Source organism: Buteo buteo, chromosome 6, assembly GCF_964188355.1.
Source record: "Buteo buteo chromosome 6, bButBut1.hap1.1, whole genome shotgun sequence".
In the NCBI taxonomy this organism is placed as follows: domain Eukaryota; kingdom Metazoa; phylum Chordata; class Aves; order Accipitriformes; family Accipitridae; genus Buteo; species Buteo buteo.
The window spans coordinates 1,843,377-1,866,130 of NC_134176.1; positions in this window are offsets into that span (position 1 = coordinate 1,843,377).

Consider the following 22,754-nt stretch of genomic DNA (forward strand, 5'->3'; position numbering starts at 1 on the left):
CATTCACAACACATAATGAGAGGCACCTACCTCTGGGGAGTTTGCAGTTGAAAGATGCAATTGTGATGTGGACGTATGTGCTCTTGCAAGGTGAGACATTGTAAAAACCTCCCTGTCGTGGGCTCCCAAGGACTCCGTGCGAGGACGAAGGAGGACTCGGACGCCGCACTCACCTGGATGGATGGGAGCGGGTGATGAACGGACAGGGCTGCAGCTCCATTACCTGTTAGCCTGATGTGTGGAGTAGATGATCTGACATGAAGTTATAACTTGTTGACATTATAAGCCAGAAGAAAGATTTTCCTCCCTCTCCCTTTCTCCCAAGCCATAGCAGATTAGAGGATTTGAGTTGTGCACTCCAGATTCAGTTCTGGGGCAGCGTTCCATATTTTTTGGACATACCTGACTTTTCTGGTAGCTCTCAGTGCCTATCTGTCACCATAACATTATGTTCCACATAATTTGGCAGTGCTGGATCACTTCCTCTTTCACACAGCCAGCCTGCATATTTTTCAGTATTTATATCTGTCCCAAAGCATGAAAAGCAGTAACATTTAAAGTGGAGGTTCTGCATTGCCCTGCCTGCTCTGTCAGTATCAATTATTTTTTTGTCTAACCAGACCCCTCTAAAATCCTGTTTCTGTGCAAAGCTTTTACATCTGCTGTTACAAAGAATGTGTTTGCCAGCTGGAGTTCAGGGAACTGAATTTCAGGTTTTTGGCCTTGCACAGTTTCTGTTGTCACCTGCATTCCTTCTGCCGCCATTCAGGATAGGGACCTTTTCCTATTTTTTTTTCCAGGATTATTGATGGGATTATGGATGTGTCAGGGGCCTCCTTTATTAAATGCTTTCTTTCTTTTACTTAAGGCAATGAATTGCTAATACAGCTTCTTTAAGGTTATTATGATGATGAGCAAAATAGTGGTAAAAAGTAGGTGGGAGACTGAGTCTGCAAAATGTAAAGGAGGTTGTGGATCACAACCTCTTTTTTTTTCTTCACAAATTGAGTTAAGTTTCACTTCCATCTCTCCAGGCAGCAATCAGCTTGATCCAACATCTGTTTTGAAGGGTTTTGGTGCAGTGCCTTTGTTCTCCCTGTTTCTGGGTTTGTGTATTTGTATTTCAGTGTAGCTTATGGGGATGGCTCGAACTCTCTCTTTAGCTTTCCGTGACTGCTTGGCTTGATTCTTCTCATTGACACCAACACAAATCTGCTGTCACTCATGTTAATGCAAAACTGGGGATGCAGAGGAAAATAAGATTTCCCAAATTTTACCATTGTTTTAATTGAATAAATTGGTATCTCTTTGACTTATTCAACCAGCTTTTCATAACTAGCTTGTCTAGCCAATGGTTGCCACTGTCCGGTGGACAAGTGGCATCAAGCTGATGGAGCAGCGGACAAATACGGTGTTGGACTCAACCCTCAGCTGGTATCATCCCAGTGGATACTCGAGGGGAAGCTGGTCTAGTTTTTTTCAGTGATATATAACCACTTCTACCTCTTCTGTAAATGTGAGCCTGCTTCTTCTTGCTTGTAGATACAGAGTTCTCTAGAATTATAATAAAATTTGCACTCTTATAAAATACAACCTTTGTAGTATACTGAACAGATGTTAGGTGCTTGCTGCATAAATGAATTTAAAAAACATTTAATAAACCAACTGTATTTAGAATTTGAACTGGAGAAAAATATTGGTTTTGATCCTAATCATCATGCACAATTCCAGCAGTGTACATACTATGCTGCTTGCAGAGGAGGCCTACTCGTAAAATACAATTAACCTTGCAATCTGTATGTATATCTCATAATTTTAATATAATGGGGTTAAATATTAATTTGATTAGTGGCATCAGAACTTCTCAGGAATGCTCCTCCTCTATTTTACAGCATTTATAGAGTTTGCAGAGATAACAGGTGTGAAGTATTGCAAGTATTCAGAATAAGCCCTGAATGACCTCTAATTTAAATTTAAGTCATGACTGAACGGGGATTTTAAATGTCAGGATGGCTGTTATGCTAAAATAAAGAAAAAAAAAATGCAGCATTTGGAGCGATTGAGGCCATCACCATATTTCTGCCTTGGGCGAGTCAGAGTGAACTTTCCATCAGCAGAGCTAAATCAGCCCGACTCTTGCTGGGGAGGAGAAGCCGGCACGCCGCCTGCCCCGTCGCTGGGTACCGGCAGAGATGGGGCAGACGTCACCCCCGTCCCTGCGACCAGGGCTGCCTCGGCCGCCCGATGGTAATTCATTGCAGCCATCGGCTGATGGGTGAGCAACAGGGGTACTGCCAGGGAAACTCCGGTCATAGCTGAAATGCATCTGCCACCTTTTCTGTCCTCTTTTGTTGGAGCAGAGGAAGGGGCACCGTGCAAGCCCTGCTGCTTTCAAGGCGTTCCTTCCTATGGCTTTCGTGATGCACAGACAGTGCATTTAGTGCCTGACTGTGCCAGCTTTTGGGGTTTGTGGACAGATATGCTGCTCCATGAGTTTCTGCTGGTAAAATATGGCTGCTAGTCCGAAGCAAACGTCAAAACCCTGTGATGTGAACCCAAATGTTAGAGAAAAGGTCTTTTCTCGGGGGTTCAGGGAGTCAGGAGGGTGACCACAACCAGGATGGGGGGCAAGAGCTGCTGCAGCGCAGCGGCAGTACCAGGGGAGGAGGGTACCCGGCTCTTAAACACCACGTGTTGTTCAGAGCTGGTTGACTCAAACTGGGCCGCATCCTCACGAGCGTATTTGTGAACTGCAGCTGCCCTGTCCCCATCACGCGGAGCCGTGGGCTTCCCTCCTGCGCTGCAAGGGAGAGCCGAGCCTCCCTCCGTGACACCTCCACACTCCTCTGCCCCACTGGACGGGGCGTGAATTTCATCCTGAGCAAAAACAGCATAAACACTCGCTGTGTGCAATCAAGGAGCAAAATTAGAACATCAGATGGTGGACGAGATGTACGTATGCACGTCAGGAGGAGACTGCAGCTCCGAACTGGCCCTTTAGCTTATGAAAGTGAACGTAGGAAAAACACAAGTTTAGCGTAATGCTGTGAAGAGGTAATTGGTTTTGTCACTGTTTTGGTCACAGGAGATGATGAACGGGAGTCCTGAATCACCCCCTCAGTGCCTGGCAGCGGTTTGTGCTGTGAACAGAAGAGCGAAAGGCTGGACGTTGCTGGAGGAACAGGAAGCAAGCAGAGAAACCTTTTCTGAAGGACAGGTTGGTGAGCACGTCAAAGAAGGGGCAAGATTTCATAAAAACCTGGGAGTAAAATGCCACTGTTAAATCTAAAACAGGGCATCATATTGCATTTATTATATTTACAAATTGAGGAAGTAAAAATAACAGTGTGAATAGTGGCCTGAACAGACATGCTGAGATGTACATGATTAGCACGTAGAGTTAATCAAACACCATGCAGGAGGATGTTTTTCATCAGAAAAAGCTGCTTTTAAAAATATATGTAATTAAGAATTGGTTTGGGCATTTTGCGAGTCAAATATTTCATATCTGAAATGAATTTTGAAAATTTAAAAGGAATGGATATGTGAACAGGATGCCTGAAGTCAGGGAACAGAAACTGCAGACCTGGTGAAGTGTGTTTGGAAATTCCCATCAAGAAGTAGGTGGGAGAAGGAAACCCTGGTGTGATGTGTAGTCCTGCAGAAGGACAGCCTTTGGGGTTAGAGAAAGCCAAGTGCTCCTCTGGGAAATGCTTCTGTGTGTGTGTGTGTGTGTGTGAGATTAGGGAGTGCGATACAGGCACTTTTGGTTATACCAAGAAGCCATAATTATTTTACTTCAAACTGCATCCCCTAAAGCATTTTACAAGTTGAGTTATTAACTAGATTTGAAACTAAACATTCTGCAGGCAAGACAAAAAGAAGAAACCTGAGATGAAACAAAACTACCAAGTTCATAGTGGAACTGATTGCTGGCAATGGAAAGTAGCACTTTATATTTCAAGGTAGTTTGCTATGGATGGGAAAAGCTCTGACAAATCTAGATTTTTTAATTATGTGTGGCCATGAAAACCCCAACAGATACTTTGTATTCAGAGAGATCTATAAACACAGCTGTTTGCGCATGTAGTTTTTCTATAACACTTTAGGGAAAAACAAGTGTATAGAATTAATGTTTGCCTTATTGAAATGACATTTACATGGATAAACTTGGCATTTTCCAATGGGGAAGTGATTAATGATGAGGAAATACAGCCTATCTCTGCTTATCCATATTGGATATTATTGATCTCCGCCAGTGGGTTACCCATGACCATGCTCACTTTGATGCAAGCCTTCTCAGTGTTCATTTTAACAGCCTATTTATCAAGGATAGGACCATCAATAACTACATGAACTGTTCGTCTTATCATCATTTTCTCTGCAATAATGAACCTTTAATTTTCTCTCCTCCTACGGTAGAATTGTTGTGAAGGTTCAAAGCTTACATTTCAACTGCACCGTTGCAGTTAAGCAGTCTATTATTCTTCATAAATTGCTCTACAAAGCTATTAACATGCGCATCTACTACTCAGAAGTAATGAGATAAAAGAAGCTGATGGGCCCGGGTAGGGAAGATGGTGGCGTGTTACGATGTGCGCTCTGATTTCATTATGGGAACCTTTTGTTTGTCATTTTCATGAAAAGACTTGTTATAGGAAAGGTGAAAACCAGGAATAATTAACATGATCTTTTATAATGGCTAGGTTGTTGAATTTTTTAATGACACTAACAAGTTTTCTAACTAACAAGTGTTTCACAAGACAAAGGAGAGGATAATGTGTTCTCCTGGGAATTCAAGCTGGGTAAGAGGGTATCGCAAAAAGATTGCAAGGAGATGGGTTTCCTGACAACTCAATCTTTCCAGCCTTGCCACAGAGAGACCGTGGGGGGACTGACAGCAGCACTCACCCACCTTTGCAACTTCTACTGTAGGTAGCTTGCCTGGTCTGAAGCATCACGAAGTGTTAGGGTGTTTACCTGCTGAGCCTTTTCTTTCCTCAGTTCAGTGCATGGCCTGCAAGCCAAAAGGTGAGCATTTTGTTTCTATTTTCTGTTTAAAAGGAGCTGAATTAATTATTTATCTAATTTCATAATTAGAGATGCTATTGCCATTGTCTGGACTACTTCTAGCTATGTCTGAGAAATTATGCGTATATACACTCAATGCCTTTAAACCATTATTAATGACAAGATTTATATAGCTATATAAATAACCCGTCCCTTTTCAATCATTACACTTTTTGGACTTTGAAGGTTTGGCTCTGATGAGCAGTCTAATAAAAGGGCATGGGGAAATGTAATTCACGTATTAATAATTTGTGATGTGCTCTGCTAAGCATCTAAAGATCAAGATCTACAGAAAAGTTTTGAAAAAGAAGCCAAGCTGTCATTTGATTTTAATCAGGAGTGGAGACATGCTCCAGGGCATCTTATGAAGAGAACAAAACCCATGTGCTTCCTGTCTGCGGCATTGCTTTGTAAAATACTGTAATGAAAACCAAACTAAACTCCGGCTTACTCCGAGGAACCTGTTCTGAGCCTCACAATTCACCACCCAGGTCTGGATTTGTTGTGCCAAAGCAGGGTCCTCATGGGCAGTGTAGCTCCACAGACCTCGAGAGAAGTTCACGGCAGACAAATTTTAACATAGCTTCAGTTTTAACATGATTAATCATTATAAGGCACCAGCTGCACACACATCTCCTGACTGTGTGAGATGGTGAGCGAGTGGCAACGCACCGCAGCTGCAGAGCTGTGCCCTGACCTCAATGCCAGATCCCCTTGGGGAGAGAAACCAGGCTGTCTCCCTGCGGCAGTGCAAGCAGCTACACCTGTGCGGTCCTGGAACCTTCTCAGCCAGCTTTTCATCTCCTCTTGCGTCTTGGGTCATGACTCTGCAATAAACAAACATATTTGTTTATTGTTATTAGTAGTCATTTTGATAAATATATATATTCTTATACAAAGCTGGTGAAGTGTCTAGAGCACAAGTCTTATGGGGAATGGCCGAGGGAACTGGGGCTGTTCAGCCTGGAGAAAAGGAGGCTGAGGGGAGACCTGATCACTCTCGACAACCACCTGAAAGGGGGTTGTAGCGAGGTGGGGTTCCGTCTCTTCTCCCAAGTAACTAGTGATAGGACAAGAGGAAATGGCCTCAAGTTTCACCAGCGGAGGTTTAGATTGGATATCAGGAAAAATTTCTTCACCAAAAGGGTTGTCAGGCATTGGAACAGGCTGCCCAGGAGGGAAGTGGCAGAGTCACCATCCCTGGAGCTATTTAGAAGATGTGTAGACATGGCACTTAGGGACATGGTTTAGTGGTGGACTTGGCAGTGTTAGGTTAACAGTTAGACTCGATGATCTTAAAGGTCTCTTCCAACCTAAATGATTCTATGATTCTATATATATTCTTACATATATATATAGGCAGAAGATGATTTTCCAGTACTGATTAGCTGGGGGTGGGGAGGGTGCGGGGAATTTATGAAGACTTGAAAGTTCGGCGCTGCTCCACTGATGCTCGTGATAGAGAAGAGAGCACTGCCAGGGAGATGCGATGAATGTGAGCGCCTGGAAAAATGGACTTTCCTGCAGTTTTTTAATAGGTTGAGTTTGCATTTGTCAAGGTCCCAAAAGAGATGTTGCAATGATCAAGATGAGAACCTTGCTGATAGTCTTACCTGTGTGGGTGGATGTGAAGAGCTGTAACTTAGAGAGATTATTCAAGAGAAAAAAAGTGAGCAAGAATTAGATGCTGTCTGGATAGGAGTGCAGCTGAAGACGACAGCCTGGTTTATGGACTCGGGGGAGAAGCTTTATGTAGTGACTGTGAACAGTTTTTTAGCAATCTTGGAGTGGGATGGTAGGACTGGAGCTGAAGAAAGGGCTGGGGCAGATGCCATCAGATGGACAGAGAAGGACAAAAGCAGAGGATGGATCAGATCCAGGATCTGGGGATGAGCTTATGGGAGGAGTGGGAAGACTGGCGTGGAGAGGGGAAAATGCAGGTAGACCTGTTGTCACAAGCTGGGGGCTGGAGGGGAAGGAGGATGGGGCTGTTCAAAGATCCAGTTGAAAGGACAGCAGTGTGCACTTGTAACGTATAGCCAGGAGAGCTGAAGCCTGGTGAAGTGCAAGAAGCATTATCTTCATCCTTAATTCTTTTCCTCAGGTTGGCCTCAAAAATGACTTCAGAGGGGTTTTTGCCATGTTGAACTGACCTACAGAGCAGTGGTAAGGCGATTGAGTGGGATCCACCACTGACTGCTACACAGGCTGCTGTTGCTGATGAATTTTTCCTTTACTGAGGATGGCAGTGCAGAGCCAGAGACACTGCAATGGGTTATGGTGGGGTTGGGTCAAAATGATTCTTCATCACTCCTGTGCTATGTGTAGCACTGAGATTTGGTGCATCAGGGCTGGACAGTTATTAACATCGGTGTTGATGCATAGGCTTTGCCTTCCTGAGAGAGTACAGTATATCACCTTGCAGCGCCAAACTGCCCCGGAGTAATCAGAGTCTGTTGTCATGGCTGAAAAGTGTGGTGGGCCCATGTATTTCGATCATAATTCTTGTGCTATCAGGGAATAATGCTCAGGGAACACAAGTTACCACTTGCAAATTAAAGTGGAAGTTAATAACCTCCTTCAGAATGAAATTGTCTGAAATTCAGTATTAAAGAGCACCTTCTAACCCAAGCTATCATTTTATTTAAAGTGCTTAAGCAGCTGCATTTCTATATAAAAATTTCACTGTCAACTCGATTGCTTGTACTATTATTTTTTTGTCCTTAAAATGGCTGCAAATTCTTCCTTCAGCCACTTAGCAAAACCAGGCAATGTCCTGCCATAGGATGGAGGCTGCTCTGACTACCTTGTAGATTTTAGTTAGCACCTGAACAACAGCAAGTGGAATGCTAAACCCAGCAAGCTGCAAAACCAAATTATGCTTCTCTTTGTGTAGACACATGCATATGTATTCAGAACATTTTGGGGAAGCAGGGGTATGGCCAGCCTCCTCGAGTGAAGGGAGGGGGGCGCAGTCAGATTTAGAGGGCTGTTTGCAAACTGGTTTGTGATACACACATTGGACTTAATGAAGAGTGGGTTCATAAAGGATTTATACATCTCTTGCTAGCGTGTTTCTGACGTGTCATTTGCAGGTCTTTACTTTTCACCTCCCAACCGCAGCTGCCAGAACTCCAAGACCAGCCCTTTCTGGAGGGGGCCTCGCACCCCCAGTCCGAAGGGGAGCTCAAGCCCGAGTGGGGACATGGTGGGAGGTTTCTGACTTGAGAGACAGAACACCGCTACACCACAGCGTGCCTCCTCAGCCCTAATTACAAGGGCTACGTGACCTTACGTCCCACGCTCCCACTCTGATGTCCTGGCAGCAGGTTAAAAGGTGACACCGTGACTCCCTGCACATCGTGCCCTGTGGTCCCGCTGGACCTTGCAGCGGAATTAAGTAGCCACAGGGACCGGCACTGGGGGTGGCTGCTGTGCCCAGCACTCCAGCGGGCAGGGGCACAGCGTCGGCCCCCGCGCCGCAGGGCTGGTGTAGAGCAGTGAGTGCTCGGCAGCAGTCCGCTGCAGGGACGGAGCAGGGGGGCTGCAGGCTGCTTGCCCCCTGCGCAGCCCATGGTGCCGGCTAGGCACTGGGGGCCTGTCGATCTCGCATACCCTAAGTACCACGCAGAGCCGAACGTGATATTTCCTAGGGGCCCTGAGCAGCTACATGCCCCAGATAGTCAGTGCTAATGCTGACATAGGGTTTTTTTCTCCCCTGACAACGGTGGAAATCCCCGTTCATAATCACCATCTTCAAATACGCAAAGCAAGCAGTTTGGTTGGACTCCAGTTATTTTGCAAAGGGACCACCTGGACCTTGCTGCCTGCCTGCCTGCTTCCCAGCATCAGTGCCTGCCTGTGCTGTAGCCCGGTCGCTCTCACGAGCTCAGAGGAGCTGCCTGCACAGGAGGGCAGCATTGGCAGGAGCTTGGCACTGGGATCCCTGGGCTGTCCGAGATGCAGGAGAACCAGGGGAGACGACGTGGAGCAACCCAGCGCTCAGGGCTGCAGAAGATGTGGGTCCCCAGCTTGGCAGTGGCCAGGTTGCATCCAGCCAGCTCAGACCCTTTAGACACTTTGATCAGGGTCTATTCCCACCGTTATTCATAACGAAGTACAATTAAAACTGGACATTTAGTGAAGTACCTGGTGAGCTTGTATAAGAACAAAGACTTCATTTAATGGTTGTCAGTTTTACTGCGGTATCATAAAATTTTTGAGAAAATGATATGCAAACTCTTATAAATAGGCAGTGTGCAGAAGAACACGTTTGGGTCAGCCGTGGTTTAAGCTAAGCGCTGAGATATGCATTGAGTGGTGCTGCTGTGGAGTAGTAACTCCTGGGTTTAACATAAGGGAGGTTGTTATACTTAGGCAACTGCCAAAACTGAATTACGCTAGTCGTTATGTTTCTGATAAGAGAAATGCTTTTAGCAAATTTAATTAGGGAGCTGCAAACTTTTTTAAAATTTAAATTAGCTCATTGACAGCGAAACTAGAAATTATATGTGAATAGATTACAGCTTGTTTTCAAGTATTAATAATTGTTTTACTGATCCAAAAATAGTATGGTTTGCATTTTGCAGTCTGGCTGTAAAACCCTGCACCATGTACTAGCATTTCGGATCCAGCAAAGCAGCAGTGACGCAGCAGCACCTTGCAGAGCTGCTCCAGCTTGCTGTGGGCAGTACAGCAGCAGTGGCTCGGGGGAGAGGGGGACCAGGAGGGGACATGGGGCTTCAGGTGTGCTTGGAAGACTTTGAGAGGCCATGCTGGGCTCTCCACCAGCACATTCCCTCCTCCCAGCATCTGCTGCTGCCTCTCCCTTCCCCTGCAGTGCAGGTTGTCAACAGCAGGTCAAACCTCAAGAGTTTCCCTCCTCTGGGCACTTGTCCATCTTCCCATCCAGTAGCCCCCTTCCAAGCTCTTTTACTTCTGGCCTGCCAGGGAGGGAGATGCAGGCAGGGGGACTTGCTGGGAGACCAGTGACTTTCCTGAAACTGGAAAGACTTTCTAGGGCTGAGGTGGGAAAGCATCTTTGCAGACAGCTGGCAAAATGTCATGGTAAATGCAAACCGGGAAAGCCGCTGCTCTCACCTTCACCAGCACATCGCTGTCATCAGGCTGCCTTAAGCATGGGAAGTAGAGGGGAAGGTGCTGAGGTCCAGCTGGATCCGTGCTGCCCAGACCGCAATGGCCCTGAGACAGGGGTCTCTCACCCCGCGTTTGGGGACTTGAGATCAAGGTTTGCCACAGCACAAATTGCTGTGGTCTGCGACATGGATCTCACTGTCCCAGCATCCTAAATCTCACTGAGTGTCACTGCTATCCAAATGTGAATCAACGGGATCTTAAAATTTTCACCAAGCTCCTCTGTTGAGGTATTTAAGAACTTTTCATATTTAAGAATGCTTAATGAAACATGCTGTAACATGTACGAAAGTTGATGGTCCCATTACTTTGAAATGATGTGTGTTTTTACGTCATGAATTCCAGGAGTGGTACAAAACCCATCAGAGCCAGGGAGAAGTCAGCCAGTTGATTGTCTTTTATACCCCTAATCCACATTTCTTCGTGGGGCAACCTTTGTTTTGGAGGTCCCTTAGCAATGAAACTGTGGCAAGGTGTCTGTAGCCCTTTTTCCTCTCTGTCAGGGAGAAAGCAAGTGAAAAGCCACAGTGAAGGGATGAAGCAGAGCAGAGACCTGACTGGCATCAGTGAAGCTGTCAGTCTTTGGTGGATGGGCTGATATTCTGCTCCATCCGAGGTGTGAGGGGAACTGTGCTGATGACTCAGGACAGGATTGAAAGCTACTATTATGTCAAAATGTGTCTTAAATTTTAAGAAGGCATTCCTGCAGGTTTTACAAAAGGGTCTTGGTGACATATAGTCCATATTTCTCTACACTTGTTTTTCCTACCATTATACGTATCTGTACACACAGCCTTAGTCAAGTGCAGTTGCACAGGACAATACACAAATATTCATGAGCTGACCCAACTTACTTGTATTGCTATGGTGTCCAGAGTCATGTTTAACGACCACTTCTTGCAATCCCAGGCCTTATACAAGCGAATCGGCAGCCCAATTATAGGCAGTGTGGCAAAGCAGAGTAGTAGGGAGGGATGAAAGAAGCAATGCGTAGCTTTGTGGATGTTTATGGTGATTTCCTCCAAGTCCCAGATGTGGCAGGAGAACAAGTAGCACAGTCTTTACATTGTCCTTCTGAGAAGAGTCACAGAAGTTTTCTCTGCTTCAGCAGAGAAAACAGTAACGGGATCCCTCTGTAGCTTTTTTTTTTTTTTCTCAAGGGTGAACAAGCCTCAGTTTCCCTAATCTCTGCTTATGACCATCCCAGTGTCCTTCTCCTGGGCTCGGTTCCTGACCATCCCAGTGTCCTTCTCCTGGGCTTTCTCCCCAGTGCCAGTATCTCCCTGGAGTGCCAGTGGTCCCTAGATGCCGTCTCACGAGTGCCGAATGGAGCAGATCCCTTCCCGGGACCTGCTGCCTGCACTCCTGCTGCCGCCGCAGGGTGTGTGGTTGGCCTTCATGGCTGCAAGGGCACCCTGCTGGCTCCCGTCCAGCCTGTCCACCAAAGGTCTGAGCTGGCAGAGCAGCTGGGCTATGCAGGACCTTCACAGGGAAGCCAAGTAGCTCATCTGCTCACAGGTTATATTTACGCCCATGTCGTGGTTTAACCCCAGCCAGCAACTAAGCACCACGCAGCCGCTCACTCACTCCCCTCCCCCACCCAGTGGGATGGGGGAGAAAATCAGGAAAAGCAGTAAAACTCCTGGGTTGAGATAAGAACGGTTTAATAGAACGGAAAAGAAGAAACTAATAATGATAATGATAACACTAATAAAATGACAACAGTAAGTAATAAAAGGATTGAAATGTACAAATGATGCGCAGGGCAATTGCTCACCACCCGCCGACCGACACCCCGCCAGTCCCCGAGCGGCGAATCCCTGCCCCCCCACCCCTTCCCAGTTCCTAAACTAGATGGGACGTCACATGGTGTGGAATACACCGTTGGCCAGTTTGGGTCAGGTGCCCTGGCTGGGCATGAGAAGCTGAAAAATCCCCGACCATAGTCTAAACACTACTGAGCAACAACTGAAAACATCAGTGTTATCAGCATTCTTCACATACTGAACTCAAAACATAACACTGTACCAGCTACTAGGAAGACAGTTAACTCCATCCCGGCTGAAACCAGGACAGCCCACAAAAAAGAAAAAGAGAGAGACATGATAGATGTAGAAAAAGTGACAAAGTCTTAATGCTGCTTTCTGCTTTCTTCTACTCTATTTTTTTCCCCCCCAAAAAGCATCATAGGCAAGCACCTCTGAATATAACTATGATATAAGGTATTATTAAGTAATAATGGTTCTTCAGTCTTTGCTGTTGAGAAGCAGGTTTTCCTTGATGACTTCTCTTTATAATAGTCAAAAGTTTTGCATTATTGTAATTAGTGGCTTAAACTTTTGTTTATGAGTTAATTATTTAAGAGCTTACTTTAAAAAACGTTTGCCTTCAGAATTTTGTATCAACTGCAAGTTCTAGCTAGCTCGCACATTCACTAGCAGATAATGACCTAAAAATTAACAAAATTGTATGCTTATGCAGTCCATTCACTCACTCTGTGAGTCAATTATTCTCCCCTGTGGATGCAGGAGGATAAGAATACTAAATTGAATCTGTGACCTGAAGGGCAGAGGGAAAGGAATTTGTTTGTTTAATGTTAAAAGAAAAAAGCACCCAGTCTTACCAGCCAATGCCTGGAGAGTATATGCATATTTCAACATGAACATTTCATGAGGTTCTTGTATCTCTTTCCTCCAGTCTTGCTCTATCTTTTCTTTGTAAATTTTACACTAGCTGGAGCAGGTCCTGTGTCTGGAATGCACACAACCCAAATTTTAGACTCCAGCAGTAGATCAAATACATTAAAAATCTAAGGTTTAGTTATATTAATGAGCATTAAAGTATAATTGGGATAGATTTTAAATGCCCAGTCTAAAGCCCCCATGGGGTTTGGAAAGGTGTTTGGTCCCAGCCTACCCGCAGGACCTGAGGGCAGTAGGGAGAGCCGTGCTCCCTGTTGTGTGTCGTTGTGGCCTTTACTGTTTCACAGTAAGAAATTTTTGGGAAGTGATTATGGCCTGTGGCATATGGAGAGATGTAGTCTCCATATATTGGTTTAGTCTGCTCCTCTGCTAGCAGTTCATTCTTAGAAGACTGAACCAAGCTCTCAGCTCTGCTTTTGAGCCTGTTCCTCTCTTCAGACTTTTTGTTTTCCACTTTGCACTGAACTCAACATGGTTACCCACTGATGAGCCATGTATGTAGATGATGTTGCCCATATCTAGGAACTGGAGAAATGCTAGAAGGCAGCCTCCCCAGCACAGCCTAAGGAGCTGGCTGCTATGGAGCAGCCTGGCTGGTGTGAAACCATGAGCAGTGTTTTCTGTGCTGCCTCCCACTCCCAGCCCATCTCTGCTCTCCTCCATCGTGGGCTTTCCCTGTGGCGGTGATGCTTCGACTTTGCATTGCATGAAAGCATCATCCTCTTCTCAATTAGCCCTGTTCAGTGAGGGATCTCGGTGGTCCAAGGACTGAGAGGATGTCTGCCTCATATTTGCATTTCTCCCAGATGTGAGCCATGCCAGCTGGAAGCTGACTGCGCTCAGCAGAGATGAGACAAAGATGTGTGTGCACAGTGGGGTCAGTTTAGTATTTCCAAGTCAATTAGCATAATGCCTTAGTATTCCTTTTAGCTTTATATAGAAAGGCACAGAAATTGCAACTGGACCAGGAGGCTGATTTTTCTATCTATTGTGTTGGGCATGGTAGGGCTTGGATGGGGAAAGTGGACATGGAAAGCCATGGGATTTTCTTTGTGGAAGGGAAGGGATGTTCCTTCATTGTTTTGGAAGCTCAGATCATTGACATCTCTTCTTATTTTTACCTTGGACTAACTACTGCAGTATGGGGCTCTCCAGCTCCCACTGAAATGTGTAGTATGTGAGGTGAGAAACAGCAAGAGAAGAAACAGTGCTGGGATCTACCCACACCAAGCAAAGCTTTGGGTGCACGCAGCCTGGCAGAAGAGGACCCCAGTAAAGCCCATGGGCTATGTACAGCCTGCCAGGCCGATTCACCCAGCACCGCTGGGCTGCGGTGGTGCGCAGCAGCCCGGCAGTCCTGCCCGGCAGCATCTGCCAGCAGCGCATAAGGCGTGCTGGGGGAGCTGGCCATCTTCTCTAGCCATCTAGTGAAACGGTTGAAGTGCCTCATATCTTCCTTGCTTGAAATGTGATTTTGTGCTTTTCTTTATTTTTTAGCAGATTGGGAGTGGGGCAAGAGCCACAGACTGGTTGAGGTTGGCAGGGACCTCTGAAGGTCATCTGGTCCAACCCCCAGCTCTAGCAGGGCCACCGAGAGCCAGTTGCTCAGGACCATGTCTGGTTGGGCTTTAAGTATCTCCAAGGATGGAGACTCCACAACTCTTCTGGGCAACCTGTGCCAAACCAGTGTTTGACCACCCTTACAGGAAAAAAGTGTTTTCTTGTGTTCAGGCAGAATTTCATGCTTTTTAATTTATGCCTTTTGGCCTGTCAGTGGGCACCGGTGAGGGGACCCTGGCTCTGTCATCTTCATTCCCTCCCATCAGGTTGGGAGGGAATCTTATCCACGTTGATAAGATCCTCCTGTATTAAAATAAAAGTGTGGCTTGCAAATTACAATGGCACTGGGGCAGGCTAATCTGTAATGAACTCCAGAGCTACAGTAATGCAGAATGGTCCCTCTAGATCAAAACCCTACAGTATACAAAGTTTCTTTGGGGATTTTCTCTTTCTGCCGGAAATATCTTTGATGGTGAGACTAAGGTCATGTAAGGTTTATCTGCTGGGGGCAACGGGGTAGTGTGCTTCTGTGGGAGAAATAGATGAATAGTCACTAATTGTGAATGATCCTGAGAAACAGCTTTCTTAATTGACAAACTCAAGGTACGTCCTTTTTCTTGTATGCAGTAAAAGAAATATGAGCACTTAAATTCTGCAGTGTCATGCTTCAGGCACATTATGGGCAATTTTGCTGGTCACATGTATTATATGCTGAAGGTCATATGTACAATTCTATGTTTGATCTTCCTGCTGATGGAAAAGGCCAGAGAGGTGTTGAAGCTGTGATAAACTATGTTGGTTAGAGCGATCTCCAGCACAAGTAAGGAAAATTTTAGTTATCCTAGAAAAGCTCCAAGAATAAGAATTGTGTGGTGAATAACTGGGGAGGGCAAAACTTTGACTGGTGGTCCCAGAAAAAATAGGAATTTTGCTTTTGCCCTTGCAGAAAGGACTAATTTATTGATATGTGTCAGGGGAAGAAATGTCTTTTAAGATTACCTGTGGGTGACAAAATGAACAGAACACGAATTTTCTGAAGCTGTGTCACAGATATGCCACTCTTTGTGATTGTTAGAAAAGTTCAAGAAGTGAAATATAGACATCTGTATTATCTGAGCACAGAAAGAGAGATGAAAAGGTGATGTACTTCACGGAAAAGACCAGAGTGACTGCAAAACACTGAACATGTCAAGAAACTCTGCAAACACTCAGTGGTACTAAATGAAGAGCAGCAGATTCTGCTAAAGAGGTGTATTTGTATAAACTTGGTGAATAAGAAGCTATCAAAGATCAATTTGTGCCAACGTTACTTAGTACTAAGTGTTTTATGATGGGCTCAGCTGGGCTCTGCTTTGTGAGCAGACCAAGCACAGCTGGGGGTCGCCACCGCGGCTGCGAGCGCTCCCTGATCCGCTTCAGCGCCCGCTCAGCCAGGTAGACTCCTGCTGCTTTCGACCACGATTTAAGCTAGCGAGCTGATTTTATCTGAAAGCAGATGGGCTCGGGGGCAGTGAGGTGGCCTTTTTCAACTGCTCAGCTAAAGAAGAGAAAACAGCACCCAGGAAAGGGGAAGAAATAGTATTTCCCCCTTACTACTAGAAACTAGTAAGAAACATGGGAACAGTAAAGAACTGCTTAATATCGAGCAGAACTGGGGCTGAAATACATCAGTACAAAACTGATCATGAAAACCATCCCAAGGCACCCAAGGTTCCCAGACCCACCAACTTGCTCCCGCTCGGACTGTGCTGGCACTCAGGCATCTTTGCTTTCATCCTCGCTGCCTTGGGGCTGTCCCAGGCCATTCCCATCACGTCTGTGTGCCCACTGGTGTTTGTGCAGGAGCGTGGCTGGGTGTACCTGCCTGGGTGGGGAGGAGCGATGACATTTTCATCTTTCATAAGAGAGCTCTAAGAGTGAGTAATGCTGTTCAGCAGTGACGCTGAGGTGTTAATGCCATTTAAAATTGTATAAGGTGCCCATTGTTTTGTTTTAAAATTCCAGAAGTTGGCAAATGCTGTTCTCTCCTCCTTGCTGATGGGTGTTCAAGAATCAAAGGACCAAAAAGAAATATGTGGTGCAAGAAGTTATCACAGGGCACCCAGCCAAATCTGTGGGGAAGTGAAGTCAAAGACCTTTGTATGTGGGCATTATCATCCGATCAAAGCCTGAGGACTGGATTTTATACCCTGCTGGGTTTAAAGCGCTGATTGAGATGATGAAAAGAACAAATAAAGTGAAGTACAGGAAGGATATTATGGTTTGCTTTAGTTAGGGCTTATTGAACCTATGTCTGCTAGATTTGTTTGCAGGAATCTAAGTATACTATTTAATAAAAGAATGAGTTTCTGGTAAAGAACTCAAAAGAGCTACCTGAGATTTGTGGGAAGTGTACCTGCAGAAAATTTGTCCCATAACTTCAGGGGAGCTCTAAGTTTTTAACCCTGTAAGTCTTGTTGGGAGTTAGGGAAGGAGAAGGACCTGATTCCACTCCAGCACCAAGCACTGAAATAGCTAGTGCCACTGAAATAGCTACATGGAGTCTTACTGTGGTGCTGTGAGGAGCCTGTCTGACTTCAAAAAGAAATCCTCTTTGAAAATAGTGATTTGTTCTGTTCTGTTTACTGTAGCTGCTTCATCTCAGGTCTTTTCTCTATAGTCCGGAGTGAACCTACACACAGGCTTTTGCAAAGATGCATTACATAACATGCTGGAAGGTTTTCGGGGGTAAAATGCAGTGGTTGCTGTGCCTTTAACTTTGGCGTGAGCTGGAGGGTTGTGAAGCAAATACACCTGTGATCACAGAAACACTTCTGTACTGTGATGATCAGGACTATTTTCCTCTTGCACATGAGCAATTTTGAGGGAGAGCTAGAGCCTTTAACGTGGCAGCAGCAAACACTTGAAAGTGGTTAAGTCACACAGGGCTGGAAGAACAACCAGCACTGTCACCGGCTCCTCTGGAGGGGAGGATCTGCAGTCTCCTCTCTCCATTCCTCTCCCAGTTTACCCCCGGTGCTGGTCTCAATCCAGGGCATTGCCAGCAGCGGGGAGCCCCGCAGGGTGCTGCCCTCCTCATGGGAGCATCAGCCCCTCTCCTCCAAGCGGCTCCTTCCTGCAGTCGTCCAAATGAACGGGGCTGGCGGTGGCTAAACCTCTCCAGGGCAGGATGATTCGGTGCAGAAGATCTCCAGTGAGACATTGTGGTCACAAATTAGCTTGAATCAGTGACAAAGGAATTACATATCTGCAGAAATGCACTTGTTTATGCCAACAGTCAGAGTCTCAAATGCCAGAAACAGGTTTTGCAAACAGAAATGGCTGGGAACTGCTGGTGTAGAGGAGAGAAGTGTGACAGCACTGAGGCTCGGCTCTGTTCCTGCCCTAGCTCTCATCTCCTGGACAGTATATGTTACCTTCCCAGCTTTGGGTCCCTCCTTCCTCCAGTGCAAACAACACATGTTTCGCTCTGCTTCGTGGTATTTGTTTATGCAAAGCAGAACAACTCAAGGGAAAGGAGAAGTGTCTCTCCTCCAAGATAGCCCGGCATCGGTATGCTGCATTGCACTTTTGTCATCCATGGGGACTGGGTAGTGTGATTTTTCACCCATGAAATAATGGCCAGGTCCCTCGTTTTAATATGAAGATGAACCTGTGCATTCCTATGAAGATGATCCCCAATGGCTCTGAGGAACATCGGAGTGTCCTGTTTGGACACTGCATGTGAAGAGAGATGTGGGCCAGCTGGGGAGGATCCAATGGGGAACAGCAGAGACAATCAGATCTAGTCAAGCTGTTATATGAGGAAAGATGAAAAGAACTGGAAATGTTTAGTCTGGAGAAATGTGATTCCAGGACACAGGGCAGCAGTCTTTTTGACATCTACAGTAGCTCCACCAAAGAAGGAATAAAATGCTTTCTGCAGGTCTTGCAGACAGGACTAGGAGTGAGGAGCCAAAATTACAACAAAGACGAGCTGAGTTAGATATAGGGGAAAAAGTGTTTTCTATTGTGTATTGAGAGACCTGGAAATCATCAATGTTAGAGGTTTTACAGTAATGGATGGACAAACATCCAGTAAGAACAGCCTAAGTCTACTTGATCCTGTGTTGGGGTACAGGGAGAAGTTAGCTGGCCACTTGAGGTTCCTTTCAACCCTACATAATATGATTGTTAGATAGTATTAAATGTCTTATAATTTGTTATATAGTAACTTTTAAGATCAGGACTTAAGCGGCAAATGTTAGAACAGAAGTAGAGGTGGAGGAGTATTTCTTTGGAAACTGGCTACAGACAGATTGTCTGAGCAAAATAGCATCAGATTTCAGCAGCTTACTACATGCTCAGATCACCCAAAAGGGCAACCAAAGCATCAAACATCTGTAATTAACAATTCATTGAAATAGTTATTTTGTCCTATCAAAACTATCTCAGAGATACTCTTTTTCCTTTTCATGTTGAAACTTTCTAGCACGACCTTGGCCATTGAGCAGCTGGAAGGCACTAAACATCGCAGGACAAAGAGGAGCTGTAGGTGAGGGCTAGGGCGGCGTGCTTGGGAGTGCTTGCCACAGAGGAAAATTGTATTATTTTTGTAGGAGTGCAGGGTTTTTTTTTCCCCTCACAGAACTTTGAAACAGATGACCTTAGAAATGCTCTTGCAATTCATCATATCGTGTTCTTCATTGTTTTAGGCCCTTGATTTGCAGTTAGCTTTTAATGGATCATCTCAAAAATGGCTTAAGGTTTCTTCATGACTTTTCATTACACAAAGAGCAAACAGATGCGTTGGGCTAGAATTGCATTTATTATAGATTAAGGGCAACATTGCCTGAAGTAATAAATCTCTTCAAGACAGAACACAGGAATGAAAAGTGTTTGTGTGCTTTGGTCTGTGTTTCAGTGACTGGAGAAGTGGTGGGTTTCTTTGCCACCTCTCTCAGGTCAGAAGAGTCTTGAGTCTTCACAGTTGTCCTCCCAGACAGAGTATAAAACGTTGTCTGCTGCCAACCACCACATTACACAAAAGAAGAGGGTTATGGATTCCTTAAACAGATTTGTGTTCAATCTGGTTAACATCAGCTGGAGAACTGATGCTGTCAATGGCATACATTATAGGCAAAGGAAAGTGCAGATAAAGAGCTTAAACACAGGCCTGATGATTCATGTTATGTGTCACTGTATCCTAAGTAAATGGTGTTGTGAAGCCTTGTGAGGGGTCCTGGGAGCGTGTACGGTTTGTGCACAAATCACCAGAACAACAGTATCTTAACCACCCAAGATAGTAGATAAACTAAATATCTTTGATTAATGGGCATGACCCAGGCTGAACAGCTCAGGGCTGTGGCATATGGGCTCATAAGTTATAAGATAAGATCCTTTTAGGACTCTGAATTGATTTAGACCAGTTCTTAGATTCAAAAGTCAAGAGCTCTGAAGAAGTTTCTAGGCTATTGCCTTCAAATGCTTCCCGCTTTTGAAGTGAAACTCTCATTGAATTTTCATTACATTGACACAATACTTTAATGCACTTGTGCGCAAATGTGGGACAAAATGGCAATTTTGAAACAAGTCTTTCTTATGTATGAATTTTTAATGACATATACAATAAATATATGTAAATCTTTTAAAAGGCAAATTATAGAGTAACAGATCAGGTAGAATCTAGAAATAAACTCTAGCCTGGATTTTGCTGGGGCTCAACTTAAGACAACCTGTGCCTGGTTTTCAGACGTGGTATGCATTTTCCATTGGCTGCCCATCAGTTCCACTTAGGTTTACAAAGGCTTCTGAGTCTGGAGCAAAACAACTCAAACAAAGCGTTCCTGCTCCCTTCTCTGGAACAGTGGATGTGCAAAGGGAGGGTTCAGAGTGTGTTTACTAGAATTGCAGTAACCCAGCCCAAAGTATCTATCTCCTGCCACCTTTGGGAGCCCTCAGAGAGTGACAGAGGGAGGTGGTGGGTCAGGGTGGGTTGGAGTCTGCTGCGAGTGGGAGATGAGCCCTCCTGTGCAGAGCCACTGCTTTAGCCATGGTCCAGATGGGTCAACTTTATCTCTGGGATCTTACAACTTCTCTAAAAATATTTGAGAAAGTCTAAGTCTGTGAGGCAGCCTGACCTGTTTGAACTGGATAAAGAAGTGCCAAAGGCTGTGAATATTCCTTAGGAAACCTTACACCGTGTTTTGCAACTGCTTCCTCAGCTGCTGGGGAGGTTTGTTGCATATGGTATTCATCAGCCTGTTCAGGGCAGAGCAGCATCTTCATTAAGGGCGAGTTGTCCATCGCATACACACGTACACCTGGGCAGGCAAAAATCATTCCATTAGTCACTATTTGCTTGCTTTTCTGTTGAGGAATATTTGTTGATAAGGGAGCTGCTCTCTGGGTTTGTGTTAATCATTTCCCAGGCAACAGACAGGCAACATTAAGGCTGTAGATACTTCCAGGAGGTGTGTGGCTTTGGAGCTCTGACTTTTCATGGTCGTGGGCTCCAAATGCTCTCTCCACCGACTCCTTTGCGGTTTAAAGCTGGTGAAGATGTGAAGTCTCTCACTTGTTCCCTGGGAGCTGGATTCTGGTTTCCATTTATTTGGTCCCACTGCATTTCTTTAACTACAGCCTCTCGTGCAGGATCTCCGGTAGCAGCGGGTATTTTAATTTTTGGAAGTTGATTTGCAAAGGGCTTGGCTCTAATGAACTGTCTGTTCCAGGCAGGAGGCTGCAGGGTATGGGGCACCTCGCACTTCAGCCTTCCCTAGACTGTCAATCGCAAGACTCCGGTGTTGGTTTTATCACAGGTCTGTCATCCAGTACTGAACCTAACTTCACCTCTGGGAGCATTTTACAAGAGTTATTGACGTTTGCTGATGTTGGCTTATCTGCTGCAGTCTGTGGGCAGTATGAAGTGGGCACTGTCCACTGTTCACTGTTCAGCCCTCCCCTGCCTTCTGGCATTGGGCGTCCTTCTCCTCAGTGCTGCAACAGAAATTCAATCTTGGGAAGCCGACTGGGCTTGCTGACAGTGCCTGCCTTACCGGGGGGGACAGGAGCTGGGGTGGATTGCAGATCCACTGGTGGAGCTGAGGTGGGCTTTGTCCAGGCACTGGGCTGGTGCTGTGGGCACAGAAACATCAGCAGGGGGGCTTCGAGGGAATGCAGATGCAGAATTTGGCAATGTGGCCTGTGGAAGAGAAGTACCGTGCTTGAAATTCTCTTGTTTATCTCATTTCTAGTTAAATTGGACTAACATCATTGATTTATATTGGCAGTACAATCTAAGCCGCATGTTGTTCCTGCAGAGCTGTATTGTGCAACCGCATTTGCAAAAACACAGGTGACATTTAGGGATTTTCTCCCACATAATCATTCTTAGTAGAAAACAGAGCTTGAAGCAGAAATTGAAATAGGCTCTTAAAGGAGGAAGCTGGTACAAATGACTGCCTCAGTTCCCATAAGTTTTATTGGCACATCCCTAGAAGTGTCAAAACAAAACAAAATGCACAGGCGGTGCTCTGGTTGCTCCTTCTGGCTGATCAGTTGGAAAATTTAAATGGCAGAAGCCAAAGGATTTTACCTGTCCATCCTTACCTCCATGGAAACCCACGGAGTTTGTTCCTGCGCTCTGTAGAGGGACGGCTGGAAGAATCGCTCAGCTGGCACTAACCCATGAGGACCAACATTCAACGTGGAGGAGCGGGCGAGGAGGTGATGGAGAGCAGCGCCGAGGAACCTGCTTGGAGGCTGATCCAGCGTACGGTCAGGTGGAGTGTGCCATCTGCCCATCCTTGTTACCACGTTCCCATCCGCTGCACAGCAACGTTTGTTCCCTAATCTTTAGGCAATTACGCTTGCTGGACACAGAGGAAAAACATCTGCCATTTCTATTCAGATTAGCTGCTTATCATGCTGTGCTTTAAATACCTTCGAATGCTATTTTCTCTTTCCATCTTTCCACTCTAGCTAAATTATTGAAAAATCTGTCAAATAGTTTCACACATGCATTTGGCCTTAATTAAGGAAAGAGGAGTTTTTTAATTGATTTTAATATTATATTGCAAGTACAAACCATTTCCAACAGCCTGTCACGGGAAGTCTAGCACAAGAGTGGCTGAGGCTCTCTGCTTCATTTTCAATTGTTTTCAGCCTGGATCTCTAAGGAAATGGGATGTCTGTGAAAATGCTGTTTGTCCCCAGTTAATAAATGTTGAATCTTCTGGATATTTCAGCCAAAGTTGAGAATGAGAAGAAGGATCAAATGTTGACTTA